This window comes from Mixophyes fleayi, chromosome 2 (assembly GCF_038048845.1).
Source record: "Mixophyes fleayi isolate aMixFle1 chromosome 2, aMixFle1.hap1, whole genome shotgun sequence".
NCBI classification, from domain to species: Eukaryota; Metazoa; Chordata; class Amphibia; order Anura; family Limnodynastidae; genus Mixophyes; species Mixophyes fleayi.
The window spans coordinates 103,679,145-103,698,113 of NC_134403.1; positions in this window are offsets into that span (position 1 = coordinate 103,679,145).

The following is an 18,969-nucleotide window of genomic DNA, read 5'->3' on the forward strand; positions in this document are numbered from 1 at the left end:
TCCGACACTGTTCTATTTGCCCACTTTCTTTATGCCCTTCATTGTTCAACTTCCTTCTTCATAATTTATATTAATTATATTGGAAACTCTCTGCCTGTCAGTATTTTTGCTTTGATTCTGGTCCTGACATTTGCTTGTATTTGGATTACTTTCTGTAATGCGTCCTGCTCTGACTTTTGACTTGGACTTGACTACTCTCTGAACACTGCCTACCCTGATCCACCCTTTGACTTAACCTTTAACTCCGTGAAGGCTGCCTGATTTCTGTGTCGACAATACACTAGTCCTGTGTGTGTACCAGCAAATATTCTCCATAGTGCAGTACCATTTGATCAATGTCAGCTATATATCTAGACCAGGGTGGGTTTTGGACTAAATACTACTATGTGCAAAGTCCTGGGGCAACCAAGTACGATCAAGCACTTCTCGCTCTAATGGAAAGGAGGCGGCTAAAGGTGAAGACTACAGTTAGCTTGGTTTCTTGGGTTCAGACTTGGTAATTTCAAATTCTGGCCTCACATCCTGCTAATTATAAAAATGAAAACATATATTTAGTAATTTTGGAAGGATTTAGAGAACCCCCTCTGGGGGTCTCCCTGTCTTCCGCGCCCTCCTTTTGGGCCCCGTCATTTGCGGATACTCCCCCCGCCCTCACTAGCTGTGCATTGAGCATACTGAGTTACTGTGCTTTATGTTTACTGTACTGTGCTGTCTCATCTTGTATTGTAATTCGTTTTTGTCCCTGTACGGCGCCACAGACACCTTGTGGCGCCCTATACATAAAAATTAATAATACTAATAATAATCTCAAGAGAACTGAATGGACACTGGATGCATGTACAAATGCATGAAAACATATACATACATTTATGGAAATATCTAAACTGAATCTTACTAACTTAAGCATTTTTCTTATTTATAGTGAAAAATAAGGACATATGAGATATATAACAGAGCATATTTTATGTAAACAAGACAGAAAATTCACTGATGCTGAAAACATCTTTGTTACAAGATATCCTGTTTCTGAAAAAACTTCTTAACTGACCTTATCAGTATTCTTTAGATGTAAGAATAAGATGTAATATCCTAACGGGGCAGATCTCAAGATGTATGTTGTATGTAAATCATGAATGCCTTTTGTGCAAAATTACTATGATTTGCCTTTGCATAGACTTTTATAAGGAAGATATAATATAAACATCTAGGTGATTTATATGCTGTTAGTTTATCCACATTAAGGAGTTTCTCTGATTACTCTTGCATTGCTCTACTATGTCTTCTTGGAACATTATACTGATTCAAAGAAACTAAGTGACACTGATATTTCTACTGACTAATTTTCCAACAATATTCACAATGTATTCAGAACCATTTAGCCCAATGTATATATTCAATAGGAGACAGATGGATTAAAGATCCAAAAGTAAGAGTTCTAAAAGCAAGTCTTGGTACCAGGGTATACTCAAAATTCAGAATGGGCCCAAAAGTAGTCAGCTCAAAGTGATCAAATCCTACCGGGATGCTGATGTAAATAACCTTTTAAATGGCTTCAAAATGGCTCCAGGAACATTCACATTGACACTTGATCTGCCATGTTATTTTTATTATCATTGTAGTTTGGTAAGGTACCACAGTGCTCTGCAGTGTTGCACAGTAGGGAAAATAGGACATACATAAAACAGGGACATTTAAGGTAGATTAAATAAATGCAGACATGAAACCAAAGAGTATGGAGGGCTCTTATCATTAGAGAGTGAACATTCTAATTGGAAGAGGGCACAGCTGAAACAAGAGGAGAGAGTGTGGCTCAGAGTGGTTATTGGATCAGTCATGAGGGTGCATTAGTGTGTGTGGTATCATCAGAGAAAATTTAAGCTCTAAAAATAAGATGGTTTTTAGAGAGCATCTAAAGATTTGAAGGCTGTGGGAAAGCCTGATTGGCCAGGATAGGGAATTCTATAAGTGGATAGCAGCATGGAAGAAGTTTTGCAGGCGGGAGTGAGAGGTGGCTATCAGAGACGAGACAAGGTGCAGGTCAGAGATTATCATGTTACACTTTTCTCCTAGCATTTAGAAAGACACATCGAATTTGATACCTTAAGTCAGCGGCTCTCAAAGTGTGCAGCGTGGCACCCTGGGGTGCCATGGCGCTGTCACAGGGGTACCACGGCTAGGACAAAGAAAATGAAAAAATACTTACTAATCTGGTGGCGCCTGGGACGTCCTCACACCCAACATATTCAATGAGGAGCTGCACAGAGAGGAGCCAGAAGAAAGAAGACAGACAAAAAAAAAGAAAGAAGTAAGGTAAACAAAGGAATGGAGGGGAGATAGTGATAGGAAACAGCAATGGATGGGAAAAGAAAGAAGGAGGGCACAGTGTAGGGGCAGTGTGAGCATGATGTGGCACAGTGTAATGATGAAGAGGCACAGTGTGAGCATGAAGGGGAGCAGTGTAATGGTGAAGGGGCAGTGTGAGCTTGAAGGGGCACAGTGTGAGCTTGAAGGGGCACAGTGTGAGCATGAAGGGGCACAGTGTAATGTTAAGGGCCCCAGTGTAATGGTGAAGGGGCACAGTGTAATGGTGAAGAGGCAGTGTGACTATGAAGAGGCACAGTATGAACATGAAGGGACACAGTGTGAGCATGAAGAGGCACAGTGTGATCATGAAGGGGCACAGTGTAATAGTGAAGTGGGAGTGTGAGCATGAAGGGGCATTGTGAGCAAGACGGGCACAGTATAATGGTGAATGGGCACAATGTGTGCATGAAGGATCACAGTGTAATGGTAAAGGAGCAGTGTGATCATGAAGGGGAACAGAGTGATGATTTTTGAACATATTGTTGTTTTATTTGATCTTATTCCTCTTAATGATAGCTATAAATTGTTCTTTGACAGAAATATAATTGAAAAAATAAATAAAAGTATTATTTTCTCTTGGATTTATGTGTATTATTTTTGCAAACAACTTAATAAGTATTTCTGTCCTGACCTCAATACTTATCAACGGACAGCTCGCTAATTATTTTAATAATTTAAGTTATTCTTAAATTAGTTTGACCATATGAAATTTTGTGAATAAATATTAAATGCCATTAATATATTTCAGTTGTATTCCCATCCCTCATATGGAAATGATTTAAGGAAAGCTAAGCACTAACTATTGAAAAATTAGAAATCATCAATTAAATGTAAAATATCTTTTAATTTCAAACAGCTATATTATTTAATATTTTAATAGCAAAAGATGCTACTAACCTCTCTCACAAAAACATTTATATTGTGCTGAATATTCTAAAGAACAAATACATTTCCATAGAACAATACAGGTATTTTTATTGTTCTGTTTTCAAAGGTTGGAAACTAGCAGCAAAGTGGAAAGAGGGACTGTCACACTCATATGATACATTTTACAGCAGTATTTTAAAATCATCAGAATCAATGGTCTGTTATGACAACCGACTAAACATTAAAGTTCAATCCAACTTTTACTTTAACAAATTAAAATATTTTCTGTTCTTTAGTTCCTATTTAACGTATATTGACAACGATGTTTCTGATGTTTTCGTAACTATGGACAGCACATCTTAAAAAGCTAAATGAGTTAAACTGAGGTGATACAGCTGATGTGAGAGTAAACGTTATAAATCTCAATTTTTACACAATGCTCTTTCATATTTCTTCAGTGACCTTACAGACTATCTAATCTCAGCTGCTGCTATGTCTAATTTGTTTAAATTCCTGAAGAGAAATGCCAATGCATCTTAAATTGTGATGACGGTCAGGTTAAATTAAGTCATTCAATATGAAATTTGAAATGTAAAGGTTATGATAGTAATGACAGGCACATGGCCTTGAACAGTTTTAAAAACTCTGAATATGCAGTGATTAGTTAATCTACTTCAATTTATCAGGTGCCATTACTGTGCTGCATGAGTATGCCAAACCAAATGTTTGCTAGGAAACCAGATATACAGAATTTTCACTTTACTGAGTAAGAACACAATATGACATTTTGTTAACAATGAAGACCCAACAGAGAGAGGAGCCTTTATCCAAAAATAAATATCTTAAAGTATCTACATTTATTTAGCACAATGCAGACAAATAGGCTCATATAGAGTTGGATGTATTTTCAAACACAATTAATGTATGCAGGAAAATACAAATGCAAGAAAAAGTGAATTTACATATGTATTTAAATGTTCAGTCAAGATGCAACCGTCAAAGCATACTAGCATTTGCTCCTGATCTATGTCAGGAGTAACAAATATGTATACTTTGCCCCATGTTAGCATAGAGAAAACTTAGAGTTGTGGCTTGACAGCATAAGTAGTAAATGTAAAATTCACATTACCCTAATTGTACACAAAATAATAAGGTAATGACAATGTAATATACACTAGAGAGCAACCTAAATAATAAATGTTAACATTTGCATATTTCAAATAAAATGTTATTATATACAAAACACAAATAAAAAATGTAAATGCAAACAAAATTAAATTAAATTCAAACATCTATAGTTTTTTTACATTAAAAATCACATGAGAATTTTATTTCCTGCAGTAGTCAAAATGGAAATGTTAATTAAGTCATGCAAATAGACCATCGCAACTTTGTATAATATATCCAAAATGCTCATGATTTAAACTGGAGGAATCAATCGGCAATCAGCCAATCAGAAACAGGGATCCTGATAGTCATCATTATTGCATACATTTGCACCATCCCTCCAGCATCCACAAGAGATTATTCTACTTTCAGGCATGTCTGTGTCCAGGTTTACTTGACAGGAAATTATGCAAATTCATCCTTACTATACTCAGGATGAGATTGTACGCCCCTTCTCTTCCCCCATTCCATCTCTCCAGACATTAGGTGTTGTAAATCGGAACATGGACGTATGCATATGTCTTTTAGGTGCACATACTCAGTATGTGCATATAAAACAGACATATGTAGAACTCTACGTGAGCCAAAAGTGTTTTAGAAATAACTCTCTTGAATAGCCAGCATTATTAATTTGTAATTACTAATGCTCCATTGGTATTCCCCAAGATTGTAAGGCTCAGAGTTGGATGTACCCCTTTATTTATGTAAGATAAGAGCTTCCATATCATCACCATCATCATCATTTATTTATATAGCACCAACATATTCCGTAGCGCTTTACAATTGGGGACAAACATAGTAAACTAATAAACAAACTGGGTAAAACAGACAAAGAGGTGAGAAGGCCCTGCTCGCAAGCTTACAATCTATGGGACAATGGGAGATTGACACATGAGGTTAAGTATACATTTGCAGTCGGCCCAGCCAGACTGCAAAGATAAAAGTGACTCATAAGCTAAATGATCCTGTCACACAACAATGTTGGTCAAGGGGTAATTGTATAACAGGTGGTAATAGGGTAGTGTAGTGAGGTTAAGAGGGTGGTTGAGGAATATTATAAGCTTGTCTGAAGAGGTGGGTTTTCAGAGACCGCTTGAAAGCTTGTAGACTAGAGGAAAGTCTTATTGTGCGTGGAAGAGAATTCCATAAAGTGGGTGCAGCCCGGAAAAAGTTCTGTAACCGGGAATGGGAGGATGTAATGAGTGTGGATGAGAGACGCAGATCTTGTGCAAAACGGAGATGCCGAGTTGGTAGATATTTTGTGACAAGAGAGGAGATGTATGTTGGTGCAGCTTTGTTGATGGCCTTGTAGGTTAGTAAAAGTATTTTATATTGGATTCGGTAGAAAACAGGCAACCAGTGTAGAGACATACAGAGTGTTTCAACAGAGGAATAACGATTTGCAAGGAAAATCAATCTTTACGCAGCATGTAAAATAGATTGTAGGGTGTTGATTCTGTTTTTGGGAAGGCCAGTAAGGAGGGAATTGCAATAGTCGATGCGGGAGATGATAAGTGCATGAATTAAGGTTTTTGCAGTGTCTTGTGTGAGATATGTGCGAATTCTGGAAATGTTTTTGAGATGTAGGTAACATGATTTAGATATAGAGTCAATGTGGGTAACAAAGGATAGGTGTAGGTCAGTGTTGGCTAACCTGTGACACTCCAGGTGTTGTGAAACTACAAGTCCCAGCATACCCTTCCAGCAATAAGCTGCTATATATTGGCAAATCATACTGGGAATTGTAGTTTCACAACACCTGGAGTGTCACAGGTTAGCCAACGCTGGTGTAGGTAAAGGATTACACCTAGGCAGCGAGCTTGTGGGGTGGGATTTATGGTCATGTTATCAACAGAGATAGAAATGTCAGGTATAATCTTGTTGGTGGGAGGGAATATTATTAACTCTGTTTTAGAAAGATTAAGTTTGAGTTGGCGAGAGGACATCCAAAATGAAATGGCAGAAAGAAAGTCAGTTACACGGGACAACACAGATGTCGAGAGATCAGGAGAGGATAGATACATTTGGGTATCATCTGCATAGAGATGATACTGAAATCCAAAGGAACATATTAGATTTACAAAAGAAGCGGTATAGAAGGAGAACAGCAGAGGACCTAGCACTGAGCCTTGCGGTACTCCAACTGATAAAGGAAGAGGAGCAGAGGTGGCTCCAGAGAAATTAACAGTGAAAGAGTAATTAAAAAGGTAGGATGAGAACCAGGATAGAACAGTGTCTTGAAGCCCTAGGGATTGCAGCGTTTGTATGAGAAGAGAGTGGTCAACGGTGTCAAATGCTACAGAGAGATCCAGGAGAATTAAAAGAGAGTACTGGCGTTTAGTTTTAGCAGTGATCAGATCATTGACAACCTTAGTCAACGCAGTCTCTGTGGAGTGTTGAGAACGAAAGCCAGACTGAAGAGGATCCAACAGGTTGTTTGCGGAAAGGAAGCGTGTGAGGCGGGTGTAGGCAGGTCTCTCTAGAAGCTTGGAGGGGCACGGCAGCTGAGAGATGGGATGGTAATTTGATAGAGAGTTTGGGTCGGAATCTTGTTTTTTTAGAATAGTAGTAATCACTGCATGCTTGTATAGTGACGGAAAGATGCCAGTAGAGAGCGAGAGATTACAGATTTTAGTTAGAGGTGAGATGAGCACAGGAGACAGGGATCTACCAATTTGTGAGGGGATAGGATCAAGAGAACAGGAGGTAGAGTAGGAGGATAAGTAGAAGAGAGTAGAAATTTCTTCTTCATTTGTGGGGTCAAATGAAGAGAGTATGTCAGAGGTTGGTGGGAAGGAATTGAACCAATTGCTTGTCAAGGAAGAGGATACCAATTCTAGTCTGATCTTATCAATCTTGTCCTTGATATAAGAAGCAAGATCCTGAGCACTGATAGTGGACGGAGGGTTTGGGGTGGGAGGATTGAGAAGAGCTTTAAATGTCTTAAAAAGGTGTTTGGGGTTGGATGCCTGAGCATAGATAAGAGATTGGAAGTATGTTTGTTTTGCAGTGTCCAGAGCATTTCGATAGGAGCAGTAGATAGAAGTATATATGAAGAAGTCATTAGAGGTGCGAGTTTTACGCCAGTGACGATCTGCTTTACGGGAACGTTTTTTAAGATTTCGCTTTGCTGTAGTGTGCCACGGCTGACATCGAAGTCGACGTGTAGTATGTAGTGTCGCTGGAGCCACTTGATCAATGGCTATTGCTATGGTTTGGTGAAAATGAGGTACTGCCATCTCAGGGGAGTAGAATGTAGAGATAGGGGAGAGAAGGTGTTGGAGAGTGGTTGAAAATTGTTGAATATTAATAGAATTAAGATTTCTGCGGGTATGAGGAGGCTTGGTAGAGATAGACAGTAGAGAGGTTAGATCACTGGGGGTGAGCGTGTAGCTGATAAAGTGATGATCCGAGAGGGGGAAGGGTGTGTTAAGAAAGTTAGAAAGTGAGCATAGTCTAGAGAAAACAAGATCAATGCAATGGCCATCCTGATGAGTAGATGATTCAATCCACTGCATGAGGTCAAGTGAGGAGGTTAGAGAGAGTAGTTTGGAAGCAGCTTTGGAAGGTGGGTTATCAATGGGGATGTTGAAATCAACCATGATGATGGTGGGGATATCTGAAAATAAGAAGTGAGGGAGCCATGCAGAAAAATCCTCAATAAATTGTTAGTGTGCTCCAGGGGGACGATAGATCCCCGCAACACGTACCGTGTATGTGTATGTGTGTCAAAAATGAGTCTGGGAGTGTTCTTACAATTGATATATAACTAGACATGGACACAATCCCAAGCTACACTTTTCTAGTTTGTACTAGGGTACTGGTGCATCAATACACAATGATGATGATAGTATCAGCAGCACTCTCTAGCTGATTGCGTATTGATTCCTTAAGCTGATAGTACTGAAATCATTAGGGTCACAGCTATATTGTTGTTTTGGACACATTACTTAATTGACATTTCCATTTAGATTATTGCAGGAATTAAAATCCCATTTAATTTTTAATGGTATAAACAATAGACGGGAATGTTCTTGTTTTTCAATATATTTTATATTAAAAATGTGAATTTCACATTTATTAATAACTGTCAAGACATTTTTCTTACTTGTGTATATGGTATGTCTTTACATTATAACTTTGTGTACAATAAAGGGTAATGCAACGTTAACATTTACTGGTAACAATGTCACATCTCTACACTATTGGTCGGCTTAAGTAAATCATTGGTGTCACAGCTTTATTATGTTAAATTGTGCCAATATATTTGCATTACTTAACTGAAATTTCCATTTGGACTACTGCAAGAAATATTATCCCATTCGTTTTTAAAAGGGGTAATCAATGTGGAAGTGTTTGTATTTCAAAACATTTTATATTGAAAATATATATTGAAGATTAACTTTCACATTTATTAATAACTATCGAGCAGGGCGAGTACAAGGTTTATCAACTTCCTAGGCAAAATTTCAGCTAGCAATTTCATCTCCTAATACTGACTTCCCGTCCCATGACATGGCTGACTTTTTTAAAATTAAAATAATAACTCATGCCTCCATCTTGGCTGGCATGCCAAGATTGCAGTCCAGATGCACTGATATCCAGATATACTGATGTATGATGCAGAACGCTGTCCATCCCCATTTGCTGCACAGGGAAAAAAGCAGGATTTCTAGAAGGGGTTCTGAATGTTAGATTTCAGAACAAAGCAAAATAATTGTTTCAATAGGTCGGCAACAGACACTCTATTTAAGTACCCTATACATACTGATCACTATACACAGATCAACCTGACAATACAGACCTGCTACACACTGACCATTAAACACTGCTCTCATGCATCAATATCACACACCTCGTACACACTTACATTCACCAGCTTTTCTCACACATGCCACTCAACTTACTTACTGCATACACGCTAATCACTATGCACAGGTAATTCTGACATAACACACCTGATCCCTAAAAACAGGTTACACACAAATACCATACACCTGGTACACACTGACATGCATTCCTCCCCTGATTGGTAAGTTATTATTATTTTAAATAATTCTAATAAAAGTTAGTTTAAGAGAGTAAGCGTCTTCCATTTTTAATACAAATTATATGTACTAATACAGAGGTGTGAAAAAGTTTTTGTCCTCTTCCTGATTGCCTCTATTTTTGCATATTTGCCACACTTCATTGGTTCAGATCTTCAAATAAAATGGAATATAAGATAAAGACAACCTGCGTAAACCTAACCTACAGTTTTTAATTGGTCATTTCATTTATTGAAGGAAAAAAGTTACTCAACACCTATATAGCACATGTGAAAAAAAAAATAAAAAAAATAATTGCCCCCACCCTAAACTTAAAAACTAGTTGTACCACCGTTAGCAGCAACAATTGCAAACAAATGCTTCCGATAAATGGAGATTAGTCTTTCACATTGCTGTGGAGGATTTTTCACTTCAAATATGAAGTGCCCTTTTATAGTCCTGCCACAGCATCTCAATTAGATTTAAATCAGGACTTTGACTAGGCCACTCCAAACCTTAAATTTGTTTCTTTTGAGTTATTCAGAGCTGGACTTGCTCTTGTGCTTCAGATCGTTGTCTTGCTTCATAAATCAATTGCGCTTGCACTTCAGATCATGGACTGATGACCGGACATTCTCCCTCAGAATTTTCTGGAAGAGAACAGAATTCATGATTCTGTAAATTATGACAAGTCACAAAGGTCCTGAAGCAGCAATACAACCCCAAGCTATTACAATACCACCCTCATGTTAGACTATTGGTAAGATGTTCTTAATGTGGAATAGTGTATAAGCTTGATGCTAGATGTAAACAGGCAAATATCTTCCAAAGAGTTCCAGTCATCAGTCCACAGAACATTAGCAAAAAAGGCTTGGGGATCATCAATGTGTTTTTTGGCAAATGTGAGACAAGCCTTTTTTTTTCTCTTAGTTAGTAGTGGTTTTCACCTTGCAATTCTCCCATGGATACTTTTTGCCAATCTCTTTCTTACGGTAGAATCATGTATGCTGGCATTAACTGAGGCGAGCGAGGTCTGCAGTTCCCTCGATACTCGTCTGGGTTCTTTTGTGATTTCTGAGATTAGTAATTGATGCACACTTGTAAAAGGATATTCTTTTTTGGTGTCTTATATACCTAATAATCTGCCAAATGTATGGATGACCATTTAATTACATTATTTATGACTATTACTGTCAACCAACTCCTTGCAAAGGTAGTGCTGGTTTAATTTAAGAAATATAATGCTTATTATCCCTTAAATCCACAGGACCAATTCATATAATAATTAATACTTATATTTTCAAGATAAACACTCCCAATATGTTAGCTTAATTTAAAATGTTTTGTATTCTTAATTAATATTTTAATTGTAAAACTTATATATACTATAAAACAGTATAACAGATATAACAGTATTTTATAACAACTCAACAGGTTTTATATGCTCTATTATCATGGGTGGTATAGTATAGATGTTCATACAATACATTACATTATTAGCCTGTTTTATAAATATACAAGTTATTGTGTGTGTGTGTTTCCTAGCTATTGTGTGTTGCAAGGGTGTGTGTGTGTCAGCTCAACTATTGTCTACATGAGTGTGACTGTATTGTGTGTGGGAGGAGGAGGAGAAAGGGTGTGAGAGACACACTCTCAGGCTAGACTCTATTTTAAGAATTCAAAACACATTTCACTCTATCATCCATTACACAACATATTACACTATAAACTCCATTTATCTCACATATAAACATCTACCCTTTTTTCTTCTGTTATTTGATGTTACTTGTCAAAGTCCAAAATGTGTAGTGTAAAATTCATTGTGCTTTGCAACAGCTATTATTCACTATCCACATTCCATTCACATGGAAACATCTAGCATTACAGCAGATATTTACCTCACATAGGAGCAATTTTAGAAGCATGGAAACTTCTAGACCTCAATTTTCTCTATTGTCTGAAACTCAGTCTGCTCTAAACACATTGTTAATCACCTTGCTGCCACATTAATTAATTACTTCAATTTCTCCAGCAATAAACCACATTATTTCAAAGTTTCCCATAACAGACTGCCTTCAGTCATTCTACACATTACAGGTGACTAGTGACTAACATTTTAAACCAAAGAAAAACAAACTCTACAATTTACCTCACTTATAAACACAGATAATACTATTTCACTGTGTATCAAAAATCAAATATACAGCACAATCCCACAACTGCATAGCACTGCAGGAGCACATTGCCAGCCATCTTACCACTATATCCAGCCACACTGCTCATCCACAGTGTCAACTCAAATGTGTACAATTTCTATTTATTAAATACAATCCATCTACAACACAGTCACATATTAATCATAAAAACTTCATTATCAAATCTACAACATTACATTGTCTTACTAACCCTATTAACAGCATTGCAGAACTATTACAATCCATTAACACTCCATTATAATCTATTTTTCATACTAGCCAAAAAAAACCTTCCAGGCCACTTCACATATACACACACCTCCATTCCATTAAACTTACAGTTTCCAGCAGCTGAGAAGCTGTGTGTCTTACCAGGGTGCAAGCAGGGAAGCAAGAGGACCCTTTTCTGCCTCGTGTTACATGATATCAAAACTTTTCTTCTCTTTGGAATTAACTTCCCACAGGAAGTTCTCACTTTATGTAGCCTCCCTCAAAGGACCAAACTTGTTATTCTAATTATGGTGGGGAGGAGAGCTATGTGCATAGTCACTTCGCTGATTCAAGCATGGCAGAATCTGATATATAATATTAGAAAATGGAATATCCTTATCAGCACTTAAAGGAATTTTGGTAGACTGACCACTCCTTGGAAGATTCACCACTGTTCCAAGTTCTCTCCATTTTGATATAATAGCTCTCACTCTAATTCGCTGGAGTCCCAGAGCCTTAGACATTGCCTTAGTACCGTATCCAGACTGATATATTTCAATATCTTTCTTTCTCATCTCTTCTGGAATTTCTTTTGATCGCAGCATACTGTGTTATTTGTTAAGACCTTTTAGACAACTTCACATTGCTGTAAAGGTTCTATTTAACTGAAGCTTAGATTTAACAGGGCTTGCTGTAATCAAGCCTGATTGTGTACAGTCTAATTGAACTCAATTATCAATTCAATTTGGTTCATTGGTTGAATGAGTGCTAATGTGGCAACTACTTTTTCACACAGGGACCAGTTGGTGTTGGATCAATTTTTTCCTTCAGTAAATGAAATGACCATTTAAAAACTGTATTTTGTGCTTACTTAGGCTGTCTTTGGCTTATATTCAATTTTGTTGAAGATCTGAAACAATTAAGTGTGACAAATATGCAAAATTAGAAAAAATCATGAAAGGGCAAAAACTTTTTCACAAAACTGTAGGTACACATGTGCTGAGAATTTATGGGGGGGAAGATTCTGAGTTGTGAAAGTCAAATAATTGGATCAAGTCGGCTAAATTATTTAATATTGGTTTACCGTGCGATTAGTATACCACGTGTAATGATGCAATCGCACGGATTAATAACACACACATTTGCATTCACACTTACACTTGTAAATAGTACACACTTTCTAAAAGTTCCAATTCACACTCGATTATTTAATAAATGAATTAAAGGTTATTTATACACAGATATTATTACAATAAAGGTATTTATGGTTCAGGTCCTCTAATATGTAAAGAGTTTGGTGTCATATTAAAGCATAGTTCACCAGCAGTAACCCTTTTTCGACAGAGAAGCGATTGCATCTAGCGATCGCTATTTATGAGCAACATGAGATTAATACTCAAAAGCACTCTTCTTATGGATCAGTTTAAACCGGTTCTTCTGTGAGAAGACACGTAGGCAACAGTTGGAGTGAGTTGTATCCTCTTTTGGGTGAAGATCAAATGAACTGAGCTATGACCAGCAGTCTACTGGAACATCGTTAACCCTGGACCAATGAATAACTTTCTTAGTGTTATTTTTGTATATTTGTGACATCATCACTGTTTATGTTAACTCAAACTGTGTATAAGCAAGCCCTTGGGTCAGTATTAGATCTCTCTTTGACTGCAGACATTATGACAGAAGTTGGACCTAGGCTCAGGGGGCGCAAACGTAATGTATTTGATTAAACTTTACTGTAAAATGTTATACCTTTAATGCATCATCATGGTTTAATGTAATCCTGATATATTTTGCTATGAAATCTCTTAATCGCATCGAACAATATTAATTGGTAGCAACAATACGAACATCACAATTTGGGGGCTCGTGGAGCGACGCCACATTGCTCAAGGATTTGCAAAATGTACAGATTTCGGTTTACCAACAAATTGTGGAGATGTGTCATATACAGGTAAGAACGCAAATAGTTCTATACATTTTATCATTCAGTGTTGCCAAACCAAATATCCGCTTTGTTAATCGAAGAGGTGCTGGTGAGCAGTTAGGGACAAGAAAGAAAAGTTGTTTCTTTTTCATGTCATTTTGCGATTAATACGTGGTTTGTTTGCATAGTGTATGCATATATTTCCCTGTATTGCCACATGTTTAAACTGTTATATTGATAGACAATGCTGTTGTATTTTATAGTGAAATGAATTGTTAAAACCTCTGAGAACTTATTACCAACATTTGGGAAAAAAAATTCTGTACAGAAAACAAAGGTGTATGTGAATTATGTGATTGTCAAAGTACGGATTAAGGACAAAGGTTCTGTTGAAAAAACAGGGTATCAAGTAACTTTTGTGGTGTTCTTTTGGTAAAACAGGGTATAAAAGACGTCGTGGTATACAAGGTATACGGTGGAAACAGTGGTTTTCTTGATAATCCCAATTGTAATCGTAGATTGTGCAGATAGCTAGAATCTGTAAGCTGTGCGATTGGATCGCAGATGTTTGCATATGTACCCGTGATTGTGAAATTGTGACTGGTCAGAGGAAATTTGTTGGAAAGGCCGGTATTGTTCAATATTTAGTGCCCCCAGTTGTAAAGTACTCATCAGGAACATCACTGGAAAGGTGGAGTAGTTTAGTGCTGCGAGGCGTTGTGGATTCTGCTTCCACACATACACTAAACGTTGATATTTCCATTGTTCTAGTGATACGTGACTGGGACCTCGCTGGGTATGCTGGCAATCACGTGAATTGTTTAGTGGTACACAGTGGAGAAGAAGTGAGTGGATGCAGCTTACAGAAGTCGTCCACGGCCACCAAAAATCTATAGCAGGAGTTTTGTGCTGCAAAGCGTTGAGGATTCTGTTTCCACATGGGCACTAAGCAGATGGCCGATGTAACCGAGGCACCGGTTTCGCTAGGACCTTTCAGGGTCGGGAATTATGAGGTAAGTATGCAAGGGCGTACTGTGATAAGGGGGTCAAAATGACCATTGAATGTGTGAAACCTTTTTCCTAAAGTCAGTAGTTCTTGATACAGAGGTATTCAGTATGTTTAGATATGAAAATGTTTGTGTAAATCACTAAAACTGAGAATTAAGCACACTGGCTGTTTAAAACTGTGACAACAGGAAGGGAGTATGTAGCATGAGGAAGCATGCGCATGCGGACGGTAGCGTTGCAAAGCAAAGAGAAGCGAGCGCAAGTGTGCCTCTGCTGCCATACGGACAGGGGGGGGCGGGAATTTAACAAATACAAAAAAATTATAAAAATAACTATTGTAACTTATATTCTTTATTGAGTATTATAAAAATGTAACATTTCAGAGGAAGATGAGTAACCTATATATTTTTCTTTTGCTATGTCTTTTCAATCAAAGCCCTGCAAAAAATAAACAGTAAGTGTCACATAGGCAAGACAAGGGGCAGTGATTGAATCTAGTGAGACCAGTTTTTAGAAATCAACAATCTGGAGACAGGCCAGTATTCCATTCAATGGCAAGCCCAACATGTAAATTCATAATAAACAAACATGACACTCCCCACCTTATGTGGATAATAACTAAAGTGCAGTGAGGAAAAATAATGTGCCATGTATTAATATTAGTGAAAGACGTTTGTCGTAATCCCTGTAATGGCTTATTTTCATAAAAAAAAGAGAAATAAGGTCTCACATATATACTATACTAGTAGATAAGAGATATCCATTGTGTAGAGACAATGGTTCTAGCTAATCGACCCTGGGATCACTGAGGCTATAAAATTAGGACAATATAATAGAGTAAATTGACAAGTAAGTGACAAAAGACTAGAGATAATATTTGATAGAGATAGATTACCATAAGAAACATTTGCTGCCATTGAATGGATACAGTCTAAAGCTGGGTACACACTACACGGTTTTCATCCAATAATCAGCTAAATCAGCCGACATACGACCACTCGTTCAAAAGTCGGGTCAGTGTGTGCAGTGACACGATGGTCGAAAGTCTGCCCAAATGGACAATTGTCGCCTCATTTGGTTGGTCGTACCGTTTAATATTTTCGTTCCAATCTCGTTTCCATTGTGTAGTGTGTATAAACTTCCGACCGATCCACAACAGTGAGTATGAAATTACAGTCATTGCTTACGACAACATGGCTGTAAAAAGTTGCTAAAGGGACGTCCGCTCTTCCCTTTATCATCCTAAACAAGGCTAGTGTGTATACAGTCCATGGACCGAGCGATCGGAATATCGATTGCATGTAAAATCGCTCGGCATAAAAAGTTGGTTGAAATTTCTGTAGTGTGTACCCAGCTTAAGGTTTTTCTTGACTGATAAGGCCAAAAAAGAAAGAAAAGAAATTGAGTTGTTTGTTTTTCTGATACTAATTAAACTTTTTTCTTCCTTAAAGACAGAAGTTAGAATTAGGTCATTCTAACAGTCTTTCATCTAGTTGTGTTGACTCATAATAACTTATTTGGCCTAGATCTATTGATTAAAATGAAGTGTGTAGTATACTGTGCTTCTGATGGTGTTTTTTTAGGTTTTCCAGGAAGACACACTTGGGAGGTACTGAATATGCTTCACAAGGGTTAATTTTGCACTTCACTGTTATAGCTACAAGTCCATCACAGGTTGAAGAAATATTGTTATTAGACATACCTTATGAACTAACAATGGACAGGACACTGGATTGGATGGGTAATGTAACTCCCTGTTAGGTTTAAAAGGAATAGGGGAGGGACCATAGATTAGTTAAGATTTAAAGGGATTAATGAAATAGTTGAGAGCCAATTCCCCGCAATGCGCAATTCTGCTGCCATCTTGCTGTAAATCTCCTTTTCTGCTTTCACCACCATCATCTATTTTTATATCGCCACTAATTCCGCAGCTTTCCTGCTTTCTTGCAAATCATTTCATTATTATTATTTGCTGTTTTCTTCTCTGTTCTTACATTTCTGACTGTCAATGCTTCATTCTTTTCTTATAAAGAGGCACAAAATACGTAGATACTGACCCAAAGATTTATAGGCAACCTCAATATCTGGGCACAAGACTGCAGTGACTGTTTTCAATCTTTTCAACCAAATAAGGGGTGCAGTATGAAATACAGTATTGCTGTGTTCTGATTTGTTCATATCATCAGTGTTTGAAACTAAATACTTGTACATTTCTCAAATGCAGGACACAAGGTTGTTAAAGGATAGCCATGCTAGACAAAGGTCCAATACTTGAGATACTATCTCACCCAAGGGGCTAAGACATTTTGACAATGGACAGCATTAAGGGTACACACTATACTTACATAGCCACGATGGTAGCTAAAGGTTGTATATCTATGCTTACGGAAGCTGCTGGTTTTTAAGCAGGAGTTTTGTTGTGGAAACATGAGTCAAATGTTTATACATCACGTGCAGTATCTGCCCTTTACCAAGTTCTGCCTAAATTATATATGTTTCCTTAGAAAGGTTTACAAAGTGTGCCACCAGATGCACAAAAGTTGGAAAGAGAAGAGAAGACTCTAGCTGAATGTGAATTTGGCAGACATACAGATACGCATGACTGTGTGAAACATTTGAATCAGACTTTTACTGAAAAAGACGAAAGTGTTATAAAAACTGACCCTTGGCCCACCTCATTAAGCCAAGTAGCTGAACTCGTAGGATTGAGAATGGCATGTGAGTTGGCAGAGGGCAAATCTGTTAATATACACTGATTTTAAGTACGTTTCTAGGATAGTGGAAGACGTTGAGGCGACAAAGGAACTTTTATGACAAGAGTAGGACACGAGTAGCGCACTCACATCACATAAAGGACTTGTGACAGTGACACAGTTACTAAATGAAGTAGCTGTTATTTAATGTAAAGCCTACACATATGAATAGGATCCAATATTACTTGACAATAGCAGGGCGGACAAAGCTGCCAAGTGGGCAGCAGATTTATCTATGACAACTGAAGAACTTTCTTAGTGTTATCAGTGTATATTTGTGACATCATCACTGTATATGTTAACTCAAACTGTACATAAGCAAGCCCCTGGGCCAGTATTAGATTCCTTTTTGACTTCAGACATCATGACTGAAGTTGGACATGGGCATAGGGGGTGCAACCGTATTGTATTGGGTTAGACTTTATACATCCTCATGGTTTAATGTAATCTGCTATCTTTTGCTATTAAATCTCTTTGTGGATTGAAACCACATTAGTCGCATCTGACAATATTTATTGGTAGCGAAAAATACAAACATAACAGAGTCTAGAAAGAATTTGCATCCCAAGGTCTCAATATGTTTAAGTAATTGATAAGGTCCTATTGAATTACAGTACAATCAGCTTTTGCCTCACATACCCCTCTGCCCACCTGCTTTCTTCCCCATTCCACCCTCTGCCCACCAGCTTTTCTCACACATGACCCCCATATTGCCCCTTCTTCTTACCTGATTTTCCTTCAGTGCTGTCAGATATAAAGGATCATTTGCATATGTCTGTCTCCACAGTGCAACATGACTGCAGCAGTACCATGACACCGAGTCAGAGAGACAGAACAGTATGAAGGACCGCCCCTGCTGCTTTGTCAGTGTATCTTCAGATTCAGCAGCTTTCTATTATACCTTTCAGGTGCTTTTTGGGCCTCTTGATCGTAGATATGGTGGTGGGGCACCTCAGTGGCACCCCCCAAAGTCCGGTGAGCTAGGCAGCTGCCTAAAGCTACCTAATGGTAGCACCAAGCCTGCTTTCAAGATGCTATTCTCACTTGTGTATATGATATTTCAATACATTATAAAATTGTGTACAAAAGGGGTAGTGTGACTTTAAAATGTATTATTAATAATATCAAGTCACGTCTCTACACTACTGCAGATCCTACGTATACATCCTTGTATGTCTGATGTATGCCTCATGAATACTACTGCTTTTGAGCTAGATGCCTTATGAGATATGTAGACTACTTCATGGAAGTACACATTTTTGTGTGTGTTTTTCTATATACATTCATATTGCAAATGCGTCCGCCTCTAAATGAGCCCGAATTACATCAAATATGAGTAATTAAATTATGTTACATAATTATAACAAATTAATCACTAGATAATTACAATATGAAATTGCATTTGTGCTCTCACTATATCATTTAAGAGCTGATCAGTCAGATTTTATAAAATA